Genomic DNA, 13,004 nt, shown 5'->3' on the forward strand with positions numbered 1-13,004 from the left:
TTAGTCATGAAACCACAGTGTAGGGTTGTACTAGCCGTTCGTAAGTTCTTTCTTAAATTGGAACGTAAAGTCCACACTATGGCTTAGTAATTACTAGCGACTAGTAATTACTTGTAACTAACTCTGTACTTTATTCTGTTGCACCATTTGTTCGTAAGGCAGAACAAATTTTGCCTCACTTTATTAACAGTAAAAATACGTTTCCATTAAATACGACACTTAATCATGAAAAACATGTTTTAATATGTAAATAACATTCAGAAACCATTAAAAAAATTACAGTAACAAAATTAATAAGGATAAATGGATAAATATTGATACAAAAAAAAAAACAAGACAAGAAAAAAATAAATGATTTTATTTGACATGCACAACACAGACGGGACAGATGCACAGCTGTAGGGTTTGTGTCGATGAGCCGCTTGCAAAGTAATCTATTCACATAATGTTCTCTCTCTTAAAATGTAAGCAAGTGTAAATGTCAAGTCAAGTCAAGTCAAGAATATTTGTATAGCGCTTTTCACAATACAGATTGTATCAAAGCAGCTTCACAGTATTAAAATAAAATAATAATAAAACGTCCATGTTTGGTAATGCTAATCAATAGTAATATTGATTGATTCATTAAATTGAATATCCCCAACTGAGCAAGCCAAAGGCAACAGTGGCAAGGAAACGAAAAACTCCATCAGGTGACCCAATGGAGAAAAAAAAACCTTGGGAGAACCCAGGCTCAGTCGGGGGCCAGTTCTCCTCTGGCGGTTATGAACTAGAGGCCGGATTTAACTGTAAGATTAAAACATTTATATGAATGCCTGGCTGAAGAGATGCGTCTTTAATCTAGTTTTGAACTGGGAGAGCGAGTCTGAGCAACGAACAGTATCAGGAAGGCTATTCCAGAGTTTTGGAGCTAAATGTGAGAATGCTCTCCCTCCTTTGGTGGACTTAGATATCCTAGGTATAACCAAAAGCCTCGAATTTAGCGATCTTAAAGAGCGCGGCAAATGTCAGCATTATTACATCTGTATAAAGAATGGAAGTCTGAAAAAAGAAGAGCTTATTGATGCAGTTCAATCTGTCTGCTATTTTATTCCAACCGTTAGGCTACTCCTGATCGGAGGCTTCCGTAAATATTTAGTTTATACATAGAGATACGCTTCAACTAAGTTTAATGTTGCAACGCAAAAATATTTAGTAGTGTGAAAGACAGTTGTATCTTAGTGCTCATTTATGTCAAGGGCTAAGATTACATTTTGGTGCAACCGGCCCTATAGCACACTCACAAAAAATCTGTCATGGTACTTCTGTTGTTGTTGTTTTGTGGTGTTCTGTTCTGTTCTATTCTGTTTGTGCGTCTGTGTTGTTCTGATCTATTTTTTTTTTGTGTGTGTGGTTATGTTTGTTTATTATTTTTATTATCTGTTGTCTTTTTTAGTGTTCTTTTTGTTTTGTTTTAATCTGTGTTATTCTTTTTTAATGTTTGGTGTGTTTTTTAGTTTTAGTTTTGTTTTCTTGTTTTTTTTATTTGTTTTGTCTTGTTTTGAAATACCATGGCAAAGCAGTGTTTTTGTTTTAGATATTTACCATCTTTGGAAGTAACACTCTTTTTGCTAATGGTTTCATCCCTTTTTTCAAGATGTTGCTGAGACAGAGATTGTGAAGTTTTCTGTTGTTCGGGACCTTGCATGGAGATTGTTGTCTTTTCACAGCGCCTGGGAACCTGAAAACGTTCACAGAGATTCTCAAGTTAACTGTGTTCACTGTAGAGGGAGATTATCAGTAAGTAACTTAAACTTTACTTAAACCTCAAATGGGACACCCCTACGGTCTTGTGGACTTAACGGGCACGCGGCGGCCATTATAAGTCCACAGGACCGCAAGTGCACATGAAGTGTGCCATTTGGGACAGGCCCATTGTAATTTCACGGACTGACCAGACTTCAGAGTTCCTCTATAGACCTTATGCACCAGAGAAACAAGCGTGCCACCATCTTTAGAATTTTGTGTTTGAACTTCCGTTTTTGTATATGTGTATAGCCTATTTCTATGGCATCATAGGGATTGTAATGTTTGAAGTCATAACAAATGTCAATAGATTTCAATGTCAGGGTAAGATTTTAAACGAGCAGTTTATTTATAAATCCGTAAAATCGTACCTTCATGCTTTGGAAATACAAACTAGAAGAGAGAACAGAACGAGTGCGGTGCTGAAAAGGGGCGGGGCTACATGCGGTCTATTGTGTGCCACAGAAGATTAGAGTCAAAAGAGAGAGTAGGCCTAAATAAAGACAAAGTTGATGATTTAAGAATGAATGTCTGAATATGCCACGATTCGGAAAAGCTGCTCTTAAGGTAGAGCGGGACAGCGGGCTGGGCGCTTGATGCCAGCTGACACAGTGTCACACCTAAATGTGTCCTCATGCACCGCAGGGTCTCTGTCCCTGTAGCTGACTCACACACAGGCTGTCCTCAATAAAATCCTGCACTTCTTGCACGTCTCAGCCTATTTTTTTTTTTTGTTAATTATTTTGTCATTTATTTTGAACCTCAACCAACACCAATGTGCAGCATCCACCTGAATGATGCGACGGCAGCCCTATTGAGCCAGAACGGCCACCACACACCAGCTTACTGGTGAAGAAGAGAGAGTGATGAAGTCTATCAGTATATGGGGATGATTAGGAGGCCATGATGATGGACCGAGGCCAATGGGCAAATCCGGGGTTAAACCCCTACTTTATGATATGATTTATGATATGACCACAGAAAGTCAGGACCTCGGTTTAACGTCTTATCCGAAGGACTGTGCTCTTTTGACAGTATAGTGTCCCAGTCACTATACTGGGACATTAGGACCCACAATAACCACAGGATGAGCGCCCCCTGCTGGCCTCACTATCTCCTCTTCCAGCAGCAACCTATAGGCCCTGTCCCAAATGGCACCCTAAGCACTCTTGGTCTTCCTACGTGTCCACACTTTCGTGACGTAACGCCGGTTGGACTGTCGGGAAGCTCAGCAAAAGTGCGCACCGAGGGCGCATGTCGACCGCAAAGGGTGCGCACGTGCACCCTTCTGAGACCTAAAATGACAAATGGGACACCCTACGGTCTCACAGACTTAACTAACACGCGCACGCGGTAGCCATTGTAAGTCCACAAGACTGAAAGTGCATATGAAGTGTGCCATTTGGGACAGGGCCCTAGTTTTCCCAGGAGTTTTCCCATCCAGGTACTGACCAGTTTGAACCCTTCTTAGCTTCATTGAGCAACCATTATTGGGCTACAGGGTGATGTGGCTTCCAGCTTAATTTATCAAAACAAACCATTCTTTACACATTTTTTAAATAAATAAATCAGTATTTGCCTACAATATTAGTGATATTTGCCTGATGCTTGGTGTAAGATGGAAATGAAAAAGTCTTTTTTGGTGTCATGCTGTTAAGATGGCCTTGTTTTAACAAAGATACAGTGTGTCTTTAACAGGCGTTGACACACACAGCGAGAGAGCGGTGAAGCCTCAGTGAGCAGAGCACCAGTTATTAACCAGTGTTTAATGGAGAGCTCAGAGACACACCTGTGTGTCATTTATCTTCTCTTCAGCCCAACACACGCCATATTCCATCCGTTCCTCAGACTTCCTTCCCTTGCAAATGTGTTTATCCCTCAAATCCTTCATAATAATACAATTTCCCTGTGAAAACTCAGCATGTTCCACCTGGTTGCCTTTAATTTTGCAAGGTATTGGCTTTGCATGTTTTCCATTGTTGGAAATGCTTTAATGAGATTTAGATGGTTGTGCATGCACAGTATGGGTAACTGGGTCAGTATTGGTAAATTTAAAAGGGAGAGTTCATCCAAAAATGAAAATACTCTTATTATTTACTCATTCTCATGTCTTTCCTGACTGTTATGATTTTTTTTAAAAATTTGTTCGCATTTATAAGGAAAAAACAATGTTACGGACGTGACAGTTCTCGGTTACGGACGTGACCGCTCTGAAATTGGCACTTAAAGACTGCTTTAAAACTTTAAGACCTCAAACAGAAAGCACAAAGCCTTTCTTTAAAGTGAATTTATTTCGTTTTGTATTAATTGTATTTTAATTTGAATCAATGTTTCATCAACCAATTGCCTGGATTTAATAAATAATAACGCAGATAATAGGGGTGATATCAGCTAAATTGGGCCACTTTTCGGTAAATCGTTTGGGACAATAATACAACACCATATATGCCCTTTCCATGTGTTTTTATGATTAATAATGACTGTTTTTTATAATTTTGTGTTGAAATTATTTAATAAAATATAATTATTTAGGCCCTACAGTTCTTGAAACATCAGCTGTGCCAACTTTTTTTTCATGAGCAGTTTCAGGTAAAATGGGCCAGCTGTTCAGGTAAAATGGGCCAGTCAAACTGCAAAGGGAAATAGTAATTTATCATCAATTTTAATTTTAAAACACAATTGCTTATACAGCCACATAACATTTAAAGTGCATTAAACAAAAATATTCATATGTGCCATTAAAAAAAAAAACATTTTGGGTGCAAACCCACATATTAAAATGTGCTATTAAAAAAGTGTGTGTGCATGTGTGAGTGTGTGTGCGTGCATGTGTGAGTGTGTGCGAGTGTGTGTGCGTGTGTGCATGTATGAGTGTGTGTGCGTGCATGTGTGAGTGTGCGTGTGTGCATGTGTGAGTGTGTGCGAGTGTGTGTGCAATGTGCATGTATGAGTGTGTGTGCGTGCATGTGTGAGTGTGCGTGTGTGCGCATGTGTGAGTGTGTGTGCGTGCATGTGTGAGTGTGTGTGCGTGCATGTGTGAGTGTGCGTGTGTGCATGTGTGAGTGTGTGCGAGTGTGTGTGCAATGTGCATGTATGAGTGTGTGTGCGTGCATGTGTGAGTGTGCATGTGTGCGTGTGTGCATGTGTGAGTGTGTGTGCGTGCATGTGTGAGTGTGTGTGCGTGCATGTGTGAGTGTGCGTGTGTGCATGTGTGTGTGTGTGCATGTATGAGTGTGTGTGCGTGCATGTGTGAGTGTGTGTGCGTGCATGTGTGAGTGTGTGCGAGTGTGTGTGCAATGTGCATGTATGAGTGTGTGTGCGTGCATGTGTGAGTGTGCGTGTGTGCATGTGTGCGTGTGTGCATGTGTGAGTGTGTGTGCGTGCATGTGTGAGTGTGTGCGTGCATGTGTGAGTGTGTGTGCGTGCATGTGTGAGTGTGTGCGAGTGTGTGTGCGTGTGTGCATGTGTGAGTGTGTGTGCATGTGTGAGTGTGTGTGCGTGCATGTGTGAGTGAGTGTGCGTGCATGTGTGAGTGTGATTGTGTGTGCGTGTGTGCATGTGTGAGTGTGTGCAATGTGCATGTGTGAGTGTGTGAGCGTGTGTGCATGTGTGAGTGTGTGAGCGTGTGTGCATGTGTGAGTGTGTGTGTGATTGTGTGTGAGTGTGTGCAATGTGCATGTGTGAGTGTGTGAGCGTGTGTGCATGTGTGAGCGTGTGTGCATGTGTGAGTGTGTGTGTGATTGTGATTGTGTGCATGTGTGAGTGTGTGCAATGTGCATGTGTGAGTGTGTGAGCGTGTGTGCATGTGTGAGTTTGTATAAAATAAAATATAAATATCTACTACCATTATTACTGTTCAGGGGGTGTGTGGGGTCATGGTGAGACACACACACACACACACACACACACACACACACACTCACACACACACACACACACACACACACACACACACACACACACTCACTCACTCACTCACTCACTCACTCACTCACTCACTCACTCACTCACTCACTCACTCACTCACTCACTCACTCACTTACTCACACTCAAACACATGTGTGTCATTGACACAGATGATGGCCCATTTTAGCTGAAACCATGTAGCCCATTTTACCTGAGTGGGTTAAGGTAAATTGGGCCGCCAAGAAAAACATCACTTTTTCAAAAAATATGTTCATATACCAAACTAACAATATTATTTCTGATCGATGCCATCAAGACAGATATTATGCATAGTTTTTTTTATGTGCATGTTCGTTTTTTTATAGATGTATCATCCTTATAATAGTTTAGTTATATTTGGTATGCCAGGCTACTTATCATGCAACTTTCTGGTGCAGTCTTGATTTGAATTATTGCCCCACCCACCATAGCAACAATAAACCAATCAAATCACCTGTTACTTGTCAAGCACAGTTATGACAACAGTTTGAAATCCTTTGCAGTCATTGGCTTTAAATTCCAGAGGGGCTGGGACCCCCAAACCTTAGATGGCCCATTTTACCTGATGGCCCATTTTACCTGATATCACCCCTAGATATCACAACGACATGGGCGCCGGCGCATGAACTGGAGCTCGTCTCATAAATGAACCGAAACTCGGCATAATTGCCTCACAGACAGACTTGAGAAATATATATATTATCTACAGAACGCTTACTTTTAAACAGAACAATTCATAACGAAAGAAAACTATGTAATCCGTATGAAATGTGCATTTCTCTCTGAAATGTGCAGTTCACTAGCCTACTGCGAAGATCGCGAGTCAGCATCGTCAACTTCATCTTTGCAGCCGACACGGAAAACGCTTGTTTATTAATAAACAATTAAAATGTCTCCTTGCTATATTTGACATATTCATAATCATTACTTTTGCAGGTTCTTTGTGACAGCTTTTAGGTGCTTTATTGGCAGCGCCACCCTTACATGTTACATGAACGGGTCACGCATCAGTACCGAAAACATGGAGATTTTTTTTTAAAATAAAAAAATTTCAATCGTGATACGAACCGAATCGTGGGTTTGGTGTATCGTTGCAACCCTAAAAAGGTTGTGGGTACAAAATTATTCATGACGAAATCTGGTGGGTACGCATCCCCACCATCCCCACCGAAATCGACACCTATGACTTTCGTTGTATGGAAAAGAGCAGCAGGAACATTCTACAAAACATCTCTTTGTACTCCTAACTATAATATTGCTTACCTTTAAATATAAAGTTTTATATATAGTAAAAAAAAAAAAGTTTGGTCACTGCTGCTTTAAACAAGTTTCATTTAACAACAGGCACACTACATTTTTGTCTGTGCGCTAGCTGGAGCGTATCATGTTGCCCTACTTCGCTAATGAGAATGAATGAATCTCTTTTTTCATTTCTTTCAAAGCATATTCACACACGTGAAGCAAAATTGAGACGAGCATTAAACCGGCTAAAAAGCTTCTCATCACTCTGCAGTTACTACATTTCCAGAGACAGGTAAAAAAAGCGAGTGCGTTTTGAATGGCTAACACTTCAGTAAATCTTCACTGCCGGTCTGACAGGAATAACATTGTGATTTCCTTATTTCATAACCGGAGTCATTTTTCAGTTCCAATAAATTCTACCTTTAGCTGCTGTTTCCCAATTCAGCAGCGTAATATGACAGGTAATCCAGTATTAAAAATGTTCTCTCCATTTATGATTATGATATTGCTAAAGTTTAAGCTTTGCTTTGGAGGAAGTGCTTTTTTAAAGTGTCATCACCAATATCAGCCGGTTGTCAGGTTCATTTTGGGCTTAACTTTGAGGTCAGCTTATCCTGTGCTCCTCTCTGACTGATGTCTGGAGAAAAATCCCAGCATGCTCCACAAAGTGTGTGTGAGTCACTGATTCAGGCTCTGTGTGTGAGTCAGCTGGTGGAAGAATTTAGAGGACACTCAGGCCGAGAAATGAGGGGGATTTTAATTATCACATCATTATATCACTGTGTGTGCGGTGTGTGTGAGATTGAGTGAATGGTTTCAGTTGCGTTGTGTTAGTTATGTAGTCCAATGTGATGGGTCATAAAATGCTCAAGATGTTCACTGAAGAGGTAATGTGCGGCGCTGAGAAATCTTCTGAACAATCAGCTAACAATATCAGCTAATGGTAATTTTAAGCATAGATAGGCTATGTATATGTAGACGGCCCATTCAATGGTGCACCCGCCATCTTGGAACAGTCAACGCGTTTAAAATAGTATTGATCTTATTGTGAACATTTCATCCATGCATAACTGCATGTTTAATTTTTTTTTTAAATGTTTAATTGTAATTTTTAATCAACTCGATCTTCAGTTGAAATCGCAAACTTCTCTCTGGTGACGAATGCCAGACTTCTCCAATCATTTCATTCTCATAAACCCCGCCCTTTTCTTATAATTGACTGCAAGCTCAGGCCCCGTTTACACGTACATGGTTATTTTAAAAAAACAGAGACATTTCCCTTTGTTTGTGCCCTTCGTTTACACGCAAACGGAGAATTCGCCTCTAAAAACGATTCTTTCTAAAAACTCCGGCCAGAGTGGAGATTTTGGAAAACTTTGTTTGCACGTTTGCATGTAAACTGAGAAAAACTGAGTTTTAGGCAGTCGACGTCACAGTATGCGACTATTTTTGGGATTCTGATTGGCTAACGTGGGCTTGAGCTTCTCATTACACTGCCACCTAGAGGTTTGACATGTTCTCGACGGAATATACACGGGTTCGTGTAAACGAACACTTTTCTGAAAACTGTGCACGATGTAAACGTAGCCTCACATTCAGATCTGCCTCAGTTCAACCAACAACCGATGGGTTTATTCAGGTCTCTGCCTCACTTAAATGTATTATTATTTTTTTAATTCTGCTTTAACCCATGGATTAACATCACAATACGGGGAAAAAAGGTCTGTTGCTGTTTCAGTTACATCATTATTTTAAAGATGCTATGTAAATGAAGCTTTATATATTTGCGTTTATGTAGGCTATATGTACTGTAGCAGATGGTTTTATATACAAAGTGACTTACAACAGAGGAAGAAAAGCAATTTGTCACAGTACTTCCAATTAGGCCTACTTGTAAAATAGATGCACTACTTACTAGATGTTTACGATTGTGATTTTTCCAAAAAGCAAAAAGCATGATCATTGTGTCTCAGACTGACCATTCATCTTATCACGTCCGTGACTCAGAATCATGAAGCCATCTTTTTGATTCCTGGCAGTACACATGATCTCTGTGTGCTTTGATGAATGAGTAGGCTCGCTTCTTTGTCAGTTTTCACAGGGCTGTGGGTTCATATTGTGCTGATTGCTTTGCTGCTCACTGATTTTTTTCTTGTTTGTTTGTGGTGGTGGTGTTCTCTGCCCATTTCCTATTCTTTTTTTCTTATCAGCACTCATTAAGTTTCCAGGGTGAGGTGTGTGCTGGCTTTCCTCTTGCGTGCATGCACACACACACACACACACACACACACACACACACACACACACACACACACACACACACACACACACACACACACACACACACACACACACACACACACACACACACACACACACACACACACACACACACACACACACACCGTTCTGTCCTGAAACAGCTAACTACTCTAAATTGCTTTAGCCACAGGTATTGATGTAATTTTAGGTTAAATAATAAAATTAATAATACCCTTTTTTTTATATGGCATGCCTTATCTTAAAAAACCATGAAGCCTCTACGAACCTGAAGTCTTTTTATGGACTGGTATAAAAAGAGTGATGAGGCTCCTGTTTAGGCTTATGATATTTTACTTCTGAAGCTTATATCAGCTATTGGTCATATTAAGGTATAGACAAGTACTGTAACTTCTCTAAATTTTCAAATATATTCAGATTAGTGGTCAATCCCTGGGGTCAGATTTTGGATGGACCAATTAGCCCTGATTATGCTTAGTTTAACACACTCTGTGGGCACACACACACACACACACACACACACACACACATACACACACACACACACACATATATATATATATATATATACACACACATATATGTGTGTGTGTGTTTGCAGAGTAATTCGCCACATGATGTTTACAGCACAATTGATTGACTCAAAAACAGAACTGTTTAATTCCCATTAAGATGAACAGGAATGTTAATGCATACCACAAGTCCAGGTATGATAGACTCTATCAGCATGGATTTTTCAATGACCCGTTCTAAAACTCTTATATTTGGTCCCTTCCAAACTTAAATCTTCATGGGCTGATGGATGGGCAGATTGATGGATGGATGGATGGATGAATGAATGCATGCATGGATGGGTTATGGGCTGAAGGATGGCTGGATGTGCAGATGATGGATGGACGAATGCATGTAGCCTATGTGTGGGTGGATGGATGCATGGGTGGGTTATGGACTGATGGATGGTTGGATGGGAGGATGAATGCATGGATGGATGGATGCATGGAATGGTTATGGGCTGATGGATGACTGGATGTGCAGATGATGGATGGATGGATGAATGGGTGGGCTGATGGATGTGCAGATGGATAGATGGATGAATGCATGGATGGATTATGGGCTGATGGATGGATGAATGAATGCATGCATGGATGGGTTATGGGCTGAAGGATGGCTGGATGTGCAGATGATGGATGGACGAATGCATGTATGTGTGGGTGGATGGATGCATGGATGGGTTATGGACTGATGGATGGTTGGATGGGAGGATGAATGCATGGATGGATGGATGCATGGATGGGTTATGGACTGATGGATGGTTGGATGGGAGGATGAATGCATGGATGGATGGATGCATGGAATGGTTATGGGCTGATGGATGACTGGATGTGCAGATGATGGATGGATGGATGAATGGGTGGGCTGATGGATGTGCAGATGGATAGATGGATGAATGCATGGATGGATTATGGGCTGATGGATGGATGAATGCATAGATGTATGATGGATGGGTTATGGGCTGATGGACGTGCTGATGGATGGATAAATGCATGGATGGGTTATGAGCTAATGGTTGGATGGATGGATGGATGGATGGATGTGTTATGGGCTAATGGATGGATGGATAGATGGATGGATGGATGTGCAAATGATAGATGGATGAATGCATGGATGTGCAAATGATAGATGGATGAATGCATGGATGAATGCATGGATGGATGGATGGATGGGTTATGGGATGGATGTGCAGATGATAGATGGATGAATGCATGGATGGATGGATGGGCAGATGGATGGGTGGATGAATGAATGCATGCATGGATGGGTTATGGGCTGAAGGATGGCTGGATGTGCAGATGATGGATGGATGCATGTATGTGTGGGTGGATGGATGGATTGGATGCATGGATGGGTTATGGGCTGATGGATGGTTGGATGTGCAGATGGATGGATGGACGGCTGGATGTGCAGATGATGGATGGATGGATGGATGGATGGATGGATGGATGAATGAATGCATGGATGGATGGATGGATGAATGCATGGATGGATTATGGGCTGATGGATGGACGAATGCATGGATGGATGGATGGATGGATGGATGGGTTATGGGCTGATAGATGTGCCGATGGATGGGTGGATAAATGCATGGGTGGGTTATGGGCTAATGGATGGATGCATGTGTTATGGGCTAATGGATGGATGCATGTGTTATGGGCTAATGGATGGATGCATGTGTTATGGGCTAATGGATGGATGGATGTGCATATGATGGATGGATGGATGGATGGATGGATGGATGGATGGATGGATGGATGGATGGATGGATGGGTTATGGGCTGATAGATGTGCCGATGGATGGGTGGATAAATGCATGGGTGGGTTATGGGCTAATGGATGGATGCATGTGTTATGGGCTAATGGATGGATGGATGGATGGATGGATGGATGCATGGATGGATGGATGGGCAGATGGGTGGGTGGATGAATGAATGATAGATAGATAGATAGATAGATAGATAGATAGATAGATAGATAGATAGATAGATAGATAGATAGATAGATAGATAGATAGATAGATAGATAGATAGATAGGAACTCTCATTATAGTAAAAATAGCAGACAGGTCTCATCCCTGCAGTGATGATGTGATATTCCCTAATTCCTCCTGATCCCGCGCTCAGCTGCGGATGAATGACAGTATGAGATGAGTTAGTTAGGCTGGACCCGCTGACTAATGTCTCGAGCTCTCAGTCAGTCAGTGTGTTCAATGGGTTAATTCATGTTCTGTGAGGAATCTATCTTCTTCTTTCTCTGGAACCTGCTATTTCTTGTTTTGTGACCGTTAATGCCCAGCGACAGCTCTTGGACAACAATATCCAGATGGACTGCTGATTTGACAGCGATGTTTATTGATTATTTTTATGAGGCTCGTGTGTGTGTGGCAATCGAAAATCTATGAGCAGCTTTTTGCGATGTGAATCAATTGAGCTCGGGAACTATGAGCAGGAATTCGCTTAGATCATGGAAGTACTGAAAAACCCGGTGGCTCATTAGAGCTGATTGGAGTTGGAGGAAAAGTCCAACTGGTTTTATTGCTTTTGGCTGGAAGTCGGACGTGTTGTTTTTTTCGGATAACAATCAGGAAAAAGGTCCACTGTCCACTACCATTCGCACCCGATGGCTAAAAAATAATTGTGTGTATAATCGCGAATGAGAATTTCCTCATAATTCAGCGAGAATCTATGATCCAGATTTTAGCAGCGGGATAATCTGGATCCTTTAGCGACATCGGCTCGGATCATCAACACTTCAAGATCTGAGGGATCACTTTCAAAATCGCGCATCATCACCACTAAAGGTAAGAGAGCTTGTGCCCGATGTCTGAAGTGGATTTGTGTGACATGATGGAGGCTTTGATGGGCAGAATGATTTCATAAACTGCAGTCGATTTCTACACTTTAGCACCTGTTGTTTTAATGGGTTCATACTGGCTGATCAATCGGACGGAAAATGTATGATTTATTTACAGTCGACTTGGATAATGGCTTGCTTAATTTTTTGTTAACTGTTCTTTAAACATCTATTGTCTATAAAACATATATAAAATACATTATTATTATAAAATAATAATAATAATTGTATGTCTTTCTTACATTTTAAAGATGTTTTTATTTTAAAATAATTATTTAATATAATAATAATAGTGTTATGTTTTTAAAAAAAAATTAGATCATTTAAACTATAGATGTTAAAAA

The 13,004-nt window shown here is 40.8% G+C and overlaps 1 protein-coding gene across 2 annotated transcripts in view; it reads left to right on the forward strand.

Annotated features, from left to right (window-relative positions):
* The first annotated feature begins 7,148 nt into the window (after positions 1-7,148).
* The window catches only part of caln1 (calneuron 1), a 53,967-nt gene continuing 48,111 nt past the window's right edge, over positions 7,149-13,004 (forward strand). Inside the window, exon 1 of one of the 2 annotated variants that reach the window (XM_079611334.1) lies at positions 7,149-7,264. The gene's annotated coding sequence lies outside the window, so the exon portion shown is untranslated. Of the gene's footprint in view, positions 7,265-12,205; positions 12,608-13,004 lie in introns of those variants that run through there. The other variant, XM_079611333.1, reaches the window with a different exon arrangement.

The sequence above is a fragment of the Phoxinus phoxinus genome (assembly GCF_949152265.1).
Source record: "Phoxinus phoxinus genome assembly, chromosome: 4".
Lineage (NCBI taxonomy): Eukaryota > Metazoa > Chordata > Actinopteri > Cypriniformes > Leuciscidae > Phoxinus > Phoxinus phoxinus.